The sequence below is a fragment of the Trichoplusia ni genome, assembly GCF_003590095.1.
Source record: "Trichoplusia ni isolate ovarian cell line Hi5 chromosome 20 unlocalized genomic scaffold, tn1 tig00003896_group19, whole genome shotgun sequence".
Lineage (NCBI taxonomy): Eukaryota > Metazoa > Arthropoda > Insecta > Lepidoptera > Noctuidae > Trichoplusia > Trichoplusia ni.
Window position 1 is genome coordinate 16,140 of NW_020799832.1, and position 15,396 is coordinate 31,535.

Genomic DNA, 15,396 nt, shown 5'->3' on the forward strand with positions numbered 1-15,396 from the left:
CTGCTTTAGCCAGAGTCACGGGATCGCTCGCGCACACTCTGCGCGACTCTGGCTGGCTCTAGTCCTCTGGACTCCTTCTCAAGGGATAGGTGTAAGAAGCCCACCCCTCACTCCTAATAAGAACGGGTACGCAGGACGACGCGCCCCTCTCCTCGGCCTGCTGGCTGATCGAGTGACAGGGTCCCCTCCCGCCACCCGCAGGCCCGACCTTACGGCGGCCGTAGGTCGTAACAAACTCCTCAGCCTGGCGCTGTCCAACATTATCTAGTTACTTTACACGATCTATATTCACAATGTTACGCCACAACTGCTAAATATGGTAGCAATAGGTAAGCAATTATAAATTCTTATTCAAATATCCCGCCCTTTTATGTTACAACCTGCCAGTATTGGCGGGAATATTATAAGTATATAGGCTTCATGAATGAGGTTGCGGACTATTTATCACAAATGGGGTTTTATACATAATATTTAAGTAATCAGCAAAAGCAATTTTTGTGGCAATGGTTTATTTTTGTCTGTTTTTCTTATACTTGGGTGTGATTGTGGTATTTATTTTTCTAAAACATTTTTTTTCTTTTTATTTACGGGGTATTTTCTGAGTAGAAGATGTCACCCCGATTATTGATACAGATATTTTTTTAAATTAACACTTACATAATATAATAATCTAACTAGTGGCTTTTATGTACATATTTACATCAATCAGGCCGAAATTTCTGATCCGATTTGCGTGATTCCTTGTTCGGTGCGGAATATATGCCATTAGATCCCATAAATAATTCAATTTGGCTTATTGGTTTTTATTTAATGAGCCTATCGAATAAGAATCATAGAAAAAACTGTTCAAAACAGAAGATTCTTAATAGAAGCCGGTTATTACATCGTCCGTGTACCTGCATATGTAAAGCAAATAATGGTTTCTTTGATATATTCTTTTTTTTAATTTGGCCTCCTTGCGCAATTGTTATAAACTTTTAAGAAATTTGGTAGAAAAAAAACTTTGAATGTCATCTAGAATGTCAAAATATAGTCTTGTAAAAATACATTGAAATACGTTTAATATAATTACGGAGAAAACTAAAAATGCTACATTTCGAATTCACAATATTGCCGGCGACTGATGGGAAATCAAAATTGAATTGAATTTGAAGTGAAAAATAGTTTAAAAAGACATCAGACACGAAAAGTTTGGATAACAATGACAGACGAACTAAGTACAGCATATATATATAATAGGTATAGATGAAGATGGTGATTACAATTTGAAGAGAAATGAAATAAAAGCAAGCCTCTGAGTCTCGAGGATTAATCCCCGCGTTCATGGTGAACAGACGTTTAGAAACATTGTTTAAATCTAAATTCCATTGTCCAGTGATTTCCAGTGTTGTTGTGTTCTCTGTATCCAATGTATAGGATTTCTAATAAAAAGGATTCGAAACTGTCTTCTGCAAAGAGAAAATTATATGACGAATCTCAGAATGAGTCAAAATTCCAATGTCTCGTTATAATCCATTTGCATTTCTCTATTCGGCCGCTGCTGCTGTTGTTCCCTTCGCCGACAACTTTTCTTCTGTCTTCTTTCTAATTAATTGAGTGTGCAGTAAATGTATCTTAGTTACCTTACCACGTCTTCTTTGAATATATTTAGGGTTTTAAGTATTTTCTTATGATGCATCGTTCGTATAGTAATATAGTAAAAATAAATCTACAAAATGTGGTCACCCTACACACTGAATATACAAAAATATTGTTAGGTTATTGTTTTTCCTATCTACATTGCTGAACTGCGCAGACATTTCTGCTAATTGTATTGAAACCGTAGTCAACCGGGGTTCGCGGTTGAGCGGGTATCTGTTGACATAAAAAAAATTCTTTCCATTATTTACAGAAAAATGCTTTCGTCTATTAGGTACGAGACGTACGAAATTCTTTATTATTAAATTGCAGTAAAAATATCCTCATTGTTATAAACAGCTTTTTTAAATACTCTATTTGAAAACATGGACCGGGTACAATAACACTGCTTTGGTTATGACCTCTTCTTGTGTGTTAACGTAAAGAAATTCCATTTCCTCAATATATTGAACACATCGGTGTTACAATGAGTGAGCTGCGATCACAACTTCACTGTATCATCTATTTATATATTTATGAGATAGTGACTTTCTGTACTAGTTATGGCTTGCCTGATTAGGTGTTTAGTGCTGTCTTGTTCCTCATTTTTTGAAGTATCGTCACTCCGTTGACTGAATACGCTGGTCTGAATGAGCTTTCCCCGAGTCTTCAGTTTTTTTTGAAAACCAGATAAAATTAAACTGTCTGTACTTAGGTTCGGTTGACAGTCCGTTTTTAGTTCGAATTTGCAAAATTAATGTTTTAAAGCCTATCTTGATTGAGCCTTTTTGTAAACAATAACTTTATCCCTTCTGACTTAATATCTTCTTATTAGTTCTTATCTATCTTAATATCTGTGTGAAAAGATCATGAAATGTTGTCCATTCATCATATTTGCCAGAAAATATTGGAATAGAAATTTTGGGTAACTTTACAAATGAACCATTTGATTTGCCGATAATACATGAAGCGCAAACCTTGGGCTGTATCTCTTTCGTTAAATTTATTTTATTAAGGGTTGCTTTCATTAAACTTTTATAGTTAATGTAAGCATCCTCAGTGGCCTCGTAAATAGTAACTACTTTCTGTGATATACCTTCAGTCATATATCGTTCATACAATTTAGTGTTAGTTTCTTTGAACAAATCCCAATCCTTTTCCAATAATTCTTGCCTTGTCTCGATGTACTCAGAAGTCAATCTATCATTTCCACACTTCTTAAAATATGTTAAGCCCTTTGTTATTACATTTTGTTGATCTTTTAAAACATTTATCAATCCTTCCATTTTCTAAGTTTAAATCTTTGATGAAATAGAGTTGCTTGAATCTTGAACTGATTGGCCAGTTACATGAATAGATGTCAACGCCATCTATCGCGCACAAGGGATGCTGTACAATAATTGCTTCGTAAACACAGATGCTTCAGTGAATTCATCCTTTTTGATACAGGTAGCCCAAAATCGGTTAGTGATTTATCGCCTATCGCATTAATTTTATCTTCAATTAAGATTAGTGCATCATTGTATATGTCATCATTATATGCTAATGTCATATCCTGATTCTCATTACGCATTCTGTTCAATATATCTTCACATAAAGCATTACGAAATTAATTCCATAACTCTAAGGGGTCAGATGGTTGGCAAAATATCAGGATGATGGTAAATAATTCTCTTAATTTTGTGGCTGGCTCGGACATGACAGCATCTGACATTGTATTTGCCATTGTATTTTGATTCCCTGTAGAGTGTCGAAACTTTTAGCGATAAAACAGCTGTATCTTTTTATTGCGTTGTCTTAGAAGTTTAATTTTTCACAGCTTTAGGAGACTGTAGGCCTGAGTATCCGGTATAAATATCAGCTTGATACCTCCACGCGCTTCTGAGAAAAAAGGACTTGGGGTCAGACAAGCGGAAAGGCAACTAATTGATGCTAGAAGGGTTTCGCTATATGCCTTTCGAGGTACGGAACCTTAAAAACCACGGGAAGTCAGTTTTTTTTGCAATTTTATAAAATTTCTTCTTTGGATCATATTTCCGAATCTATCCGGTTTATAAGTGAGAAAAAAAATCCTGAGTGTCTCTGATAGCTGTATTTTGTAAATCCACTTCATTTTTGCCGATTTTTGAAAATATTTTTATTGAGTTTAGCGCTATCTATTACACCTATGCTGTACTAACTCGCTAGAGGTGTAGAGCGCGACGCCACGTCAACACTAACGTTTGCGACGGAAGGAGTTGTTTATCGTAGTAGCGTGCCTTTGTCACAGATGGCGCTAAAGAAATAAAATGCGAGTCAATGCCAGTCAGACTCGACCATGACGGGTTCCGTAGCAGAAATTAATATTATATTGGTTTCTCGGAGCTACGCGACAAAAATCCACCAAATCTGGTCAGGCCGCTTGTTTAAGAAGCAATTGTTTCTTTGAATCTATTGCATCTACGAGTTCTCATTTTGAAATCAAACCCAAATGTCTCCTCACCACCGCCACAGCCAAGTCCTCACAGTAACCTTCACTCTTCTACATACACACAGTCCGGTACATGATGAAGACTCAGCCTCGAGTAGTGTTCAGTCATACATTTCACAGTTTGCACCTGATTCTAATGATCATTCAGAAGTTTATATTTGCCAGGAGGACAAATTATTAAATTCATGCTGCCAAGAAATTTTTTTTTTCATTGAAAAAAAGAAAAAAAAAATGCATTAACACTAAAATAACATTGTATTTTGATCAAAATAAACAACCTATTTTGTTAACGTACCTCAAAGTTACAGCGAGTCTCTCTTCAGCTGGCACAGACAATCAATAAGTTCACATTTTCATAAATTTCTACCGTCAGGATTGTCATATTGACGTTGTGTATGTAATTACGTTAATTATGCTGCAATCCTTAAATAGCGGTCCGAGAAAGCTTCTACCTATTGTAACGAGCATCTTCAAAGGCGTGAAAGTGATTTAAATCTGACAAATGTACGCAAAAATACGAACATTTACAGTGAGTATTCATTGTTATTACCTTCACCCATAATAACAAAGCGTGAACACTGTCTTGGATTTAGTTTTTGAGATGTACATTTTTCAATTAAAACCTTACCATCCACTTTTTTCCTGTGTGTGTCTGTTTCTAATCCAATCTCAAACATTTCTCTCGAAATTGTAATTACCATCTTCATCTTTATGCTTTACTTAGTTCGTCTGTCATCGTCATCCAAACTGTTCGTGTCTGATGGCTCTCTTTTATTTTTTTTTCACTTTTTTAAGCAATTTTTTGAAGACTTTACCGAAGACTAAAGTAGACTAGAAGACTAGACCTTTTCGAAGAACCTCACCCTTTTTGTAGTTCTTCATCTTTTGTAATTATCACAGTTAGGTTGATTTCCCATCACTCGCCGGCAATATTGTGAATTCGAAATGTAGGCGATTGTTCCATAGTTTTCGTTCATTTACGTATCTCAATGCACAAAAATGACAATTTATTAGTCTAAACGTCGCCTTAAAGCTAAAAAGTGATTACAAGAAAAGCTGTTTTTACACGCTTTAGCTTCACCTGTATGTTTGTTTGTAACCGACTTCTTTGGGCGCGATTTTGACCCACTTTAAACGGCCAGATTTCGTTCAAACTTTGTAGATTTATTGAGGACCGATGACAATACACTAATTTCATAAAATTATTCCATTTTTTAATTTCCACAATTAGATTTTTGTTAATTTATATAAAAAAATCGATCGTAAAGCACTCTCTGATGCTTCGCATCATGAGTCGTGCAATAGTTTAAAATTAAAAAAAACAAGCTATTATAAATAAGCCAAACTAAAAAGTAAAAAATAATTTTTTTTAACACTATTTTCTTAATTTAAATTAATTTTTTAGCCCGGTTTTCTATAAAAAACGTGTTTTATAAAACTATTATACTGATTATCTCAAAAGAGTTTCGAAGACTGGTTTTATTGATTTTCTCCGCCTTGTAGTCGGTAATTTGAAATATGTCCACCACGGCCCGTTAGCTCAGTTGAAAGAGCGTCGTGCTTACAGTACGAAGGTCGTGGGTTCGATCCCCACACGGGCCATATATCGTTTTCCACACATGCGTCCTTTTGATATTTTGTCAATGTTTCGTGATGTTTATTCATTAATCAGTAATTAATATTATTCTATGTTTCTTTGTGTCGTACATTGTCAGCACGTTTTGCCAGTGCCGTGTAATGACATTTTGGATATTGTGCCAGCTTCAAACCAAAATCGGCAAAATTACATGCGAGATGATTAATTATAACTAGCTGCTGCCCACAACGTGGTCTGCGTGTAAACTTTTACTGAAATCCATACTCACAAATATTATACATGCGAAAGTGTCTCTGTCTGTCTGTCAAAGGACAGGGCGAGCCTCCAGTTACGACTGAAGTTTACTGTTAGGTTAGGTTAGAACTGCGACCTTCTATGAAACTAGAAACGGCTCGCATTGCGATACTGTTGGCATTTACAGTCAGCCGCTCACTCACTCATTATATAACCCTAATTTATACATTTTGACACTTGAAATTGTAATTTACAGTCACTCGTTTATTTCGTTTTTTTATGCGTCGCATAAAAATTAGTATCTAATTACATGTACATTTATATACATTACAATTATATGTACGCGACTTCGTCCATTTTTACTGTGGGAAATGAAAGTTGAAAATAATTTCAATACATTGGTAGTTTTTATTATTTTTCTGCAGAATTATGTTCAAACATAAAGGGAATCACTCCCTAAGATATTGAATGAAATTAAGTAACATTATGATTTAAAAAAAAAGTCCTTTGAGAATTTCTGAGATCAGAGCGTTCAAACAAACAAACTTAAAATTCACAAAAGCTAAAAAAACCGCTACAAATTCATTTCCTCGTAAATGACTTTTGCTTACTTGGATAAAGGTCTTGCGATTTCAAACAAAACACACGCCAGTGACGTCATGCCCGAAATGAAAGAGGTAGAACAACAACCAGACAGAGAACGGTATACAAGAAAACATTATTTTATTGAAATTTCACGTTTTGATATCCCAAGCTGTGAGACTTGAACAGAAGCAAAACACACGTCAGTGACGTCATGCCCGAAATGAAAGAGATAGATATGAGATTAGAACGAGATAAAAAAGGCATCGAAAGTGTATTTTATCCTTTAGTGGTAAGATAGATCTTCCACAATAAATTGTACCAGTGACGCCGAGAAAACAAAACACACGCCAGTGACGTCATGCCCGAAATGAAAGAGACAGTGTAAAGATTAAAAAAGCGTGTTAAAAAGAGAAAGATATAAGTGCGTGATAAATTAAAAAATAATTTTAAAATATAGTTTTCTAATTCCGGCGTTACTTAAACTAAAACTGAAAATATAAATAAATTTAAAATTACATCATACATGCTAAAGTAAACCTTAAGTCATAAGGAATATGTCTCACTTTAAAATTTGTCTTTGATAGTAAAATGACCAATTAATTTCTTATTTGACTGAAGAAGCTCAGAATACCATTTTATTTTTAATTTGAAATAGTGTAGTGTAATCATAATTGAACTCTACTCTGAAACAATAAAGTATATTTTACATTAATGAAGCCTAAAATAACTTTTTATATGGAATGTATTTTCCGATATTTTAATGCAAGAGTATGTCATTTTAGACTCGATTGAAGCACGAAGGTTTTTTAAGATTTAAAAATAAGAACGAAAGCAATGTTTAATTTTGACTCTTAATGAAAACTCGTATTATATTCGCACTAGCGACCCGCCCCGGGTTCGCACGGGAGCAGTGCAGTAATAAGCGTTCATACCATCGTTATGAATCACTTTGGAATAAGCGTTTGAAAGAAACATTGAATTCTGTCACAGTAGTCGTAGTTATTTATTTTGATAAGGATAAGTACAGTCAGCGCCAAAAGTCGATGAACAGAATCAACTTTACAAAACAGCTGTTCACAATAAAATGCCATAAGTTATAGTCGCAACTGGGAAACAAAATAGAATGTACAACAGAAAATTTACAAAAGTCGTTAAACACGAGTATTTCAAAAGTATCTGTGCACTAGTATTCCTAATGTCGCTGAACATCATTCTATCAAAAGTCACTAAACAGCAGAAAAAACAAAATTAGGCTAACAAAGTATATTTTTAATGTTTTATAGCGGACTGCTTGTCAAATCCCAGGTTCGAAAGAGGTTTCACTAAGGATCTTGAAGGAGGTTTCACTTTGTGAAGAAGGTTTCGTTAACAATATCTAAAATATTTTCATTTGAATTATTACTTAAAGTAATAAATGAAATATGTGAAATAATAAATTTAATTTAAAATATATTATTTTAATATTTTACAAAAAAATAATGGATTAAAAATTCTAAATATCCATGTTTTTAAATGTCACTCCATTCAAATTGTATCAAAATCGGTCCAGCATTTTTATAGTTATAAATTGTATTGATATAGATACAGCAAGCACTGTCCCAAAAGTAGCTCAACAACATAAGCGTCAAAAGTAGGTACATTAAAACAGTCACGGCAACATTAAAAATATACTTTGTTAGCCTAATTTTGTTTTTTCTGCTGTTTAGTGACTTTTGATAGAATGATGTTCAGCGACATTAGGAATACTAGTGCACAGATACTTTTGAAATACTCGTGTTTAAGGACTTTTGTAAATTTCTGGTGTACATTCTATTTTGTTTCCCAGTTGCGACTATAACTTATGGCATTTTAGTGTGAACAGCTGTTTTGTAAAGTTGATTCTGTTCATCGACTTTTGGCGCTGACTGTACCATCTCAACAAAAAAAGCTTCGCAAAAATGTTTTGTTTTGGAATAAAGTCAATAGCCAAAATAATGTTTATTGTGAGTCAATCTTATAAGATTTCTTAAGGCATAAAGTTCAATTTATATTTACTCTATTTTAATTAAATAGTAATGGCTTTAAAAATAATTTAGATTATTTTTTTTATTCTTCTTGTGGTTGTCGAATGACCAAATGACAATCAATCTTATAGCTTTAGAAATATGATACAATTTTGAGCATATTGTGTCCTCAGCGCCTGTAGTTTTACTTCTCACTCTTATTTTGAATCTCTCTCTTTCATTTCGACGTCACTGACGTGTCTTTTGTTTGTACTAGCATAAGATATTGTCAACCTTATTTATAAGGCAATTTGCTACATTTTTGAACACATGTTGCTAGTGGCTGTAGTTCTATGTCCCGTTCTTTTTGTGCTCCATCTCTTTCATTTTCGACGTGACGTCACTGCCATATCTTTTGTTTTGATATCAAATTGAGAAACGGAAAAATTTATATGAATAATTTTTTCTCACTTGATTGTCTTTCTCTTTCTAACTATCAGTCTTTCTCTTTCATTTTCGACGTGACGTCATTGGCGTGTGTTTTGTTTTTACTGGAATACGACATCACGTGTGCACAAGAATATTAATCTTACTGCGTTAGATATAAAGTTGCAATCTCAATGTCATTATCTAACGCCGTTACAGCTGACGACGCAAAGGTGCGTTTTTGTTTATTTGTGTTCCGTAACATGGTGTATACAGTCGTGGTCCACTAATCAGGGACGCTTTATCAGGAAACCTCAAGCGTTTCGATGAGGGTCAAGAAATCATTCCTAAATGAAGATAGTGAACCTTTTACCATTGACAACAACAACATTGACTAGTTTTCGAAATATTTTGTAGTCAGGAAAGGCAGTAGGTACTCGCCATCTCTTTTTTAATATATACGTCACTGCTGTTTTCTCATTATTGACTCATTTGTGGACAACTAATTAGGGACATGTTCAGTTTTGACTACAAAAATAAAAATGCCGGGAAATATTTAAATGTTTATTATTTAAAATTGTTATGTTACAATATTAAAATAAACAAAAAAAAATGAGAAATCGAAATAATATTCTAACAACTATTATGGTTTCTTTTTGTAAGGAACTCCTCTCTCAACTCGTGTGAATATTCAGGAAATTATTAAAACTGCTTACTTTGAATAACGATTATATTACTCACACTCGTAAATTACAACTTTTCATTTCATTCGACGAGATGTCCGAACAGAATGCCTTTTTCCTTCTTTTTCCAAAATTCCCGCCCAGTCACATTTTTCTCGACCGAACATCAGAGACTAACGAAATAATGGCATTCTGCCTCTATTAACATACCAATACTTTTTTTAAAATAAATATAATTTAACATGACAAATTTATTAAAAACATATTGAATAAATATAAATTCATTACACTTTGTTAGTTAAAACCATTTGACATCGGCGGGGCATCGACGCAAGCAAATCATTGCACGTTTCTAAAGGAATATTATTCCAAACAGCTCGGAATTCGTTGAACAGCTGATTTTAGTAAAGTATTGGTTTTTCTTGGTTTCGAATCGAGTCGTTATCTTGTTGAAACGTCCACGACACTGGCAACACTTCTTCAGCATGCGGTATCATCGTCTCTTCTAATATTTATTTTTATTGAAACTGGTCTAGTCTTCCTTATTTCTTTTTATAGACCCTCCTCCATGTCCTGAGAAACAGCCACAAAATTTGCATATTGTCTCCTCCATGTTTCACCTGCTTTTTTGTGTGTTTTGGATTCAGGGTCGAATTCATAGGCCTTCGGACGCATTGTCTGCCATTTGAAGAAATTAAATTTATCTTGGTCTCACCAGAAAATAGCACATTTTTCCATTGAGCAACAGTCTAATGTCCAAACTTTCTTGCAAACTCCAGTCTGACTTATTTTCTTTCTTCAGTAACGGACCTATACGTGCAACTCTCTCCCTACACATTTTGCCTCCACTATATGCCTTCTGACCGTCCTGGCTGATACTCCAGCATTCAATTCTGGTGTAATAACTTCGCTCTTGATATAACCGGAGTCTTTAAAAGGGGTTTTTCTTGGCGAGAGCAATCATTCTGCGACCATCATCGTGTCGAAATGTTCTCATGACCTCCAGCAGAGCTGTCAATACAACCTCAAGTGCTACGACAGTTATCAAAGCGACGGCACGCTGCAACTACAAAAAGAGTTCGTATTATTTAAGAAAAATAAAGGACTATGCGAAACTACATGACATTTGAAGAATATTTTCGCGAAACGTCAACGGTACAGATTCTGATTGTAAGAAACGGGAACCACCGCGCGCTGTCAACTAAATTCCACGCGGACGGAATCGCGGGAAGCAGCTAGTTTCAAATAATAACAGACAAGTGCGAGTGGGACGCTTCCGACGAGGGTTCCGTAAGTGAGATAATGTGCATATCGAGATTATTTTCTGTACTACGACTACGTGGTGGCAGTACTACTGCTGACAAACAGATTGACCGACGGACAGCAGACTGACCTCAGAGTTCAGTTTGGACATTCAGAACCCTGAAACTATTTATTTATGAGTAGAGAAACCGGTCGAGTGCGGTCGGAGTCTGTACCGAGGGTTCCGCACAAACCTGTTGCTTGGATATATTAAAATAAACAGGATTTTGATTCCCTGTAGAGTGTCGAAAACTTGTAGCGATAAAACAGCTGTATCTTTTTATTGCGTTGTCTTAGAAGTTTAATTTCATAGCTTTATGGGACTGTAGGCCTGAATATCCGGTATAAATATCAGCTTGATATCTCCGCGAGTTTCTGAGAAAAAGGGACTTGACGGACAGACAAGCGGAAAGGCATCAAACTGATGCTAGAAGCTGCACCCACAAAGCTTCAGAGACCACGTCTGTCCATCTTTACCGTATATAGTTTCTTTTGGCTCGATCTTTGCCCATTTTTCACCAGAAATCACCAAATTCAACTTTATTGAGTTTAAGCTGGTTCCTGTGTCGGTATTCTGGTTTTCACACTCACCGTCACTGTAATTGCTACTGTCCACGGAAATGCTCAATTCCCGCTCTCTAATGCCGAAAAGATCCAAGATGAGATCTTTAAACCCATTACGATTATTATTAATTATAGTATGAACGTGCTTCGGCGTAATGACAGACCCTTTATCAGCCATCATATAATTTGCTATTGTTCGATATACCTCATGGGAAGGTGGAAAAAGACGCCCACCATCATCAATGGTACGACAATCAGCATTCGATAGAATTTGCTGTAAAGCAATTTTATCGTTTTGTCCGCATTTTATTTTGATTTTGCTTAACAAGTTGTCGAACGGGAAAGATCGTTGGAAGGGCCTCGGCGAGACCTATTCAACGGTGTATATACGGAAGGTTGGAATGAATATAAGGACGGAAGGAAAATTTAGACTTATTGAAGGAGAACTAATGAAACAAGCTGATAAGCTAAAAAAAAAATTATTAAAACATACGTTAAAAAGGACAATAAACTAAATTATTTCGCGCCTAGATGGTATAGAACACGTCTAGGGTTTTGGCGGAGCCAAGTTAAGCAGGCAAGGATCGAAAACCGCGAAGGAATACAAAATTTTATCACAAAGTGTTTTCGAATGTATGGCGGTTTCGTACCCTACAGGTAACCTCGGTTTCTATTGGAATTTCAACGAAACTCAAAAAATCTGAAGTTTCACGCAAAATGGATGAGGTGTCGTTGGAAGCGCGTCAGCGAGAACTATTCAATGGTCTATATATGTAAGTGTAGTGTATTTTTTTTAATTTAAGGCCAAAAGTCGTTTTTTTTTGTACAAAATTTAGTCCTCTTTCAAGGATATAATAAGGATCAGATGAGGATATTCACTAATATTTTAATGCAGAAACTGTTTGGATTCCAAGCACACTACGTGAACCGGACACCAGCCTCGAAAGAAAGTAAATTTGAAGTATTGTAATGAAACAAACTGATGAGCTATTTGGAAACGTTAGAAGTGATTTTTTTCGAGTTTTCTAACGGTTTTACCTGATCTGCTGATACTTCCAGGTGAGTTCTGGGCTGCAACCAAGTTCTAGATTATAGTTCTGTTACTAATGTGTAAGAAACAAAGGAGTTCTAGCTTTTGAGAGTTGTTTGAGACGTTGGAAGTGATTTTCTTCAAACGTTTGATCTGCTACAGGAGGTCGGCAGATCATTTCATTCATTCACATTTTTCCAGGTGAAGACACCAGAACTATTTTTTAAAATTATCACGAACTATAGAACTCAGCTACATGCGAAAAGAACTCAAACTTTGCTTTGACTTTGACACTATATTTATAAAAAAAAAATCCTTTGAGAATTTCTGAGATCAGAGCGTTCAAACAAACAAACTTAAAATTCACAAAAGCTAAAAATCGCTACAAATTCATTTCCTCGTAAAGGACTTTTGCTTACTTGGATAAAGGTTTGCGATTTCAAACAAAACACACGCCAGTGACGTCATGCCCGAAATGAAAGAGACAGAACAACAACCAGACAGAGAACGGTATACAAGAAAACATTATTTTATTGAAATTTCACCTTTTGATATCCCAAGCTGTGAGACTTGAACAAAACAAAACACACGCCAGTGACGTCATGTCAAAAATGAAAGAGATAGATATGATATTAGAACGAGACAAAAAAGTGTATTTTATTCTTTAGTGGTAAGATAGATCTTCCACAACAAATTGTAGTGACGCCGAGAAAACAAAACACACGCCAGTGACGTCATGCCCGAAATGAAAGAGATACATTAGGAAAGACGAACGAGACAAAAAACTGCAGTCGTAAATGAAAAGCATCGAAAATGCACCGTATGCTTTAGCGGGTAAGATTGATATTCCACAATCAACTGTACTAGAAAGTACAAGAAACGTAGTGAAAACAAAACACACGCCAGTGACGTCATGCTCAAAAGAAAAGAGACAGTGTAAAGATTAGAAAAGCGTGTTGAAAAGAGAGAGATATAAGTGCGGGATAATTTAAAAAAAGTATTTTAAAATATATTGTTCGAACTCCGACGTTACTTAAACTATGTGGAGCTATTTGCCGGGAGAAAATATAAATAAATTTAAAATTTCATCATGCATGCTAAATTAAACCTTAAGTCATAAGGAATAGGTCTCACTTTGAAAAAAAACCTTAATATTAAAATGATCAATTAATTTCTTATTTGTGTGATTTCTTATTTCTCAGAATAATATTTTATTTTTAATTTAAAACAGTGTAATCGTAATTGAACTTTACCCTTTCACAATAAAGTGTATTTTACATTAATGAAGACTAAAATGTATACCTATCATTATGGAAGCATCAGGAATAGTTCCGGAGCGGTGTGTCTGTGAACCTAACAGATCACTTACCAGCAGTCGCATGCAGCTGAGTTCTATAGTTCCTCATAATTTTTAGAAATAGTTCTGGTGTTTTTCCTTGAAAATGTTAATTAACAAAATGATCTGCTAACTTCCCGTAGCACATCATTGTCAAGCAAATCAAAATTAAATATGAGTTCTTTCAGGAAGTCACTTTTATCGTAGACAAAGTCGCGGGCAACAACTAGTCTTCAATAAAATAGTCTCTTTCCATTTTGTTACACAATCTATATCTATACTATCTATACTAATATATAAAGCTGAAGAGTTTGTTTGTTTCTTTGAACGCGCTAATCTCACGAACTACTGGTGCAAATTGAAAAAATCTGTTTGTGTTGAATAGACCATTTATCAAGAAAGGTTATATACCATCACTCTGTGACTAATAGGAGCGAAAATACAAGAACATTTTCCATGGTCCATGGAAAAAACAGGGAAATATATTCAGTTTCGAATATACGAACCGAACTTACGAACAAATCATCTTAAATTCAAATCAAACGTCAAAACCCACCCAGCGACTGCTTAGTCAGTAGTTAAACCATGTGTCGCCTTGGATTAAACCTGAGTGTAGGTCTAGTCCGTGTTTAATAAGACCGTTAAAATGTATTTAATTCAATGGCGTTATTGACGGACTCCATTTTGTCTACACGCGGTTCGACCTTCAATCGAGATAAAGGTCACGCACACACATTAATATTCGAAAGTGAAAGTTATTTACAGTATCAATCTAACACACACATAGAAAAAATAAATTCCTAAATATTAAAATAACAACCATTAACTTTGAACACTACTGCTCGAACATAAAGCTCAATTCCGTTTGTGAAACATTAGTTTAAAATTATAATACAAAATATTAAATTAATATTCTCTTCAAATCAAGAAATTAATTTTTAATTTTATTTTGTGCCCTTAAAATAATTTACCCGAAAATATGACTTATCCCCTAAGGCATAAAGTTCAATTAATGTTTACTCCATTTTAAAATAGCTTTAAAAATTGGTTGTCGAATGACCAAATGACAATCAACCTTATATCTTTAGAAATATGATACAATTTTGAGCATATTGTGTCCTCAGCGCCTGTAGTTTTACTTCTCACTCTTATTTTGAATCTCTCTCTTTCATTTTGGGCATGACGTCATTGGCGTGTGTTTTGTTTTAAGACCTCTGCAATGCTAATCTCTGAGTTACACTTTTTCTCGTGGTGGGATGAATTACCGTTCTCTTTCTAATTGTCTACTTTTCTCTTTCATTTCGAGCATGACGTCACTGACGTGTCTTTTGTTTGTACTAGCATAAGATATTGTCAACCTTATTGATAAGGCAATTTGGTACATTTTTGAACACATGTTGCTAGTGGCTGTAGTTTTATGTTCCGTTCTTTTTTGTGCTTTATCTCTTTCATTTTCGACGTGACGTCACTGTCATGTCTTTTGTTTTTACTGGAATACGACATCACGTGTGCACAGGAATATTAATCTTACTGCGCTAAATATAAAGTTGCAATCTCAATGTCATTGTCT

The 15,396-nt window shown here is 34.9% G+C and overlaps 1 non-coding gene across 1 annotated transcript; it reads left to right on the plus strand.

The window, feature by feature from the left end:
- Nucleotides 1-5,616: 5,616 nt before the first annotated feature.
- Nucleotides 5,617-5,689, plus strand: Trnav-uac. The gene has a single exon. It is a non-coding gene; the product is annotated as a tRNA-Val (tRNA).
- The last annotated feature ends 9,707 nt before the right edge of the window (nucleotides 5,690-15,396 follow it).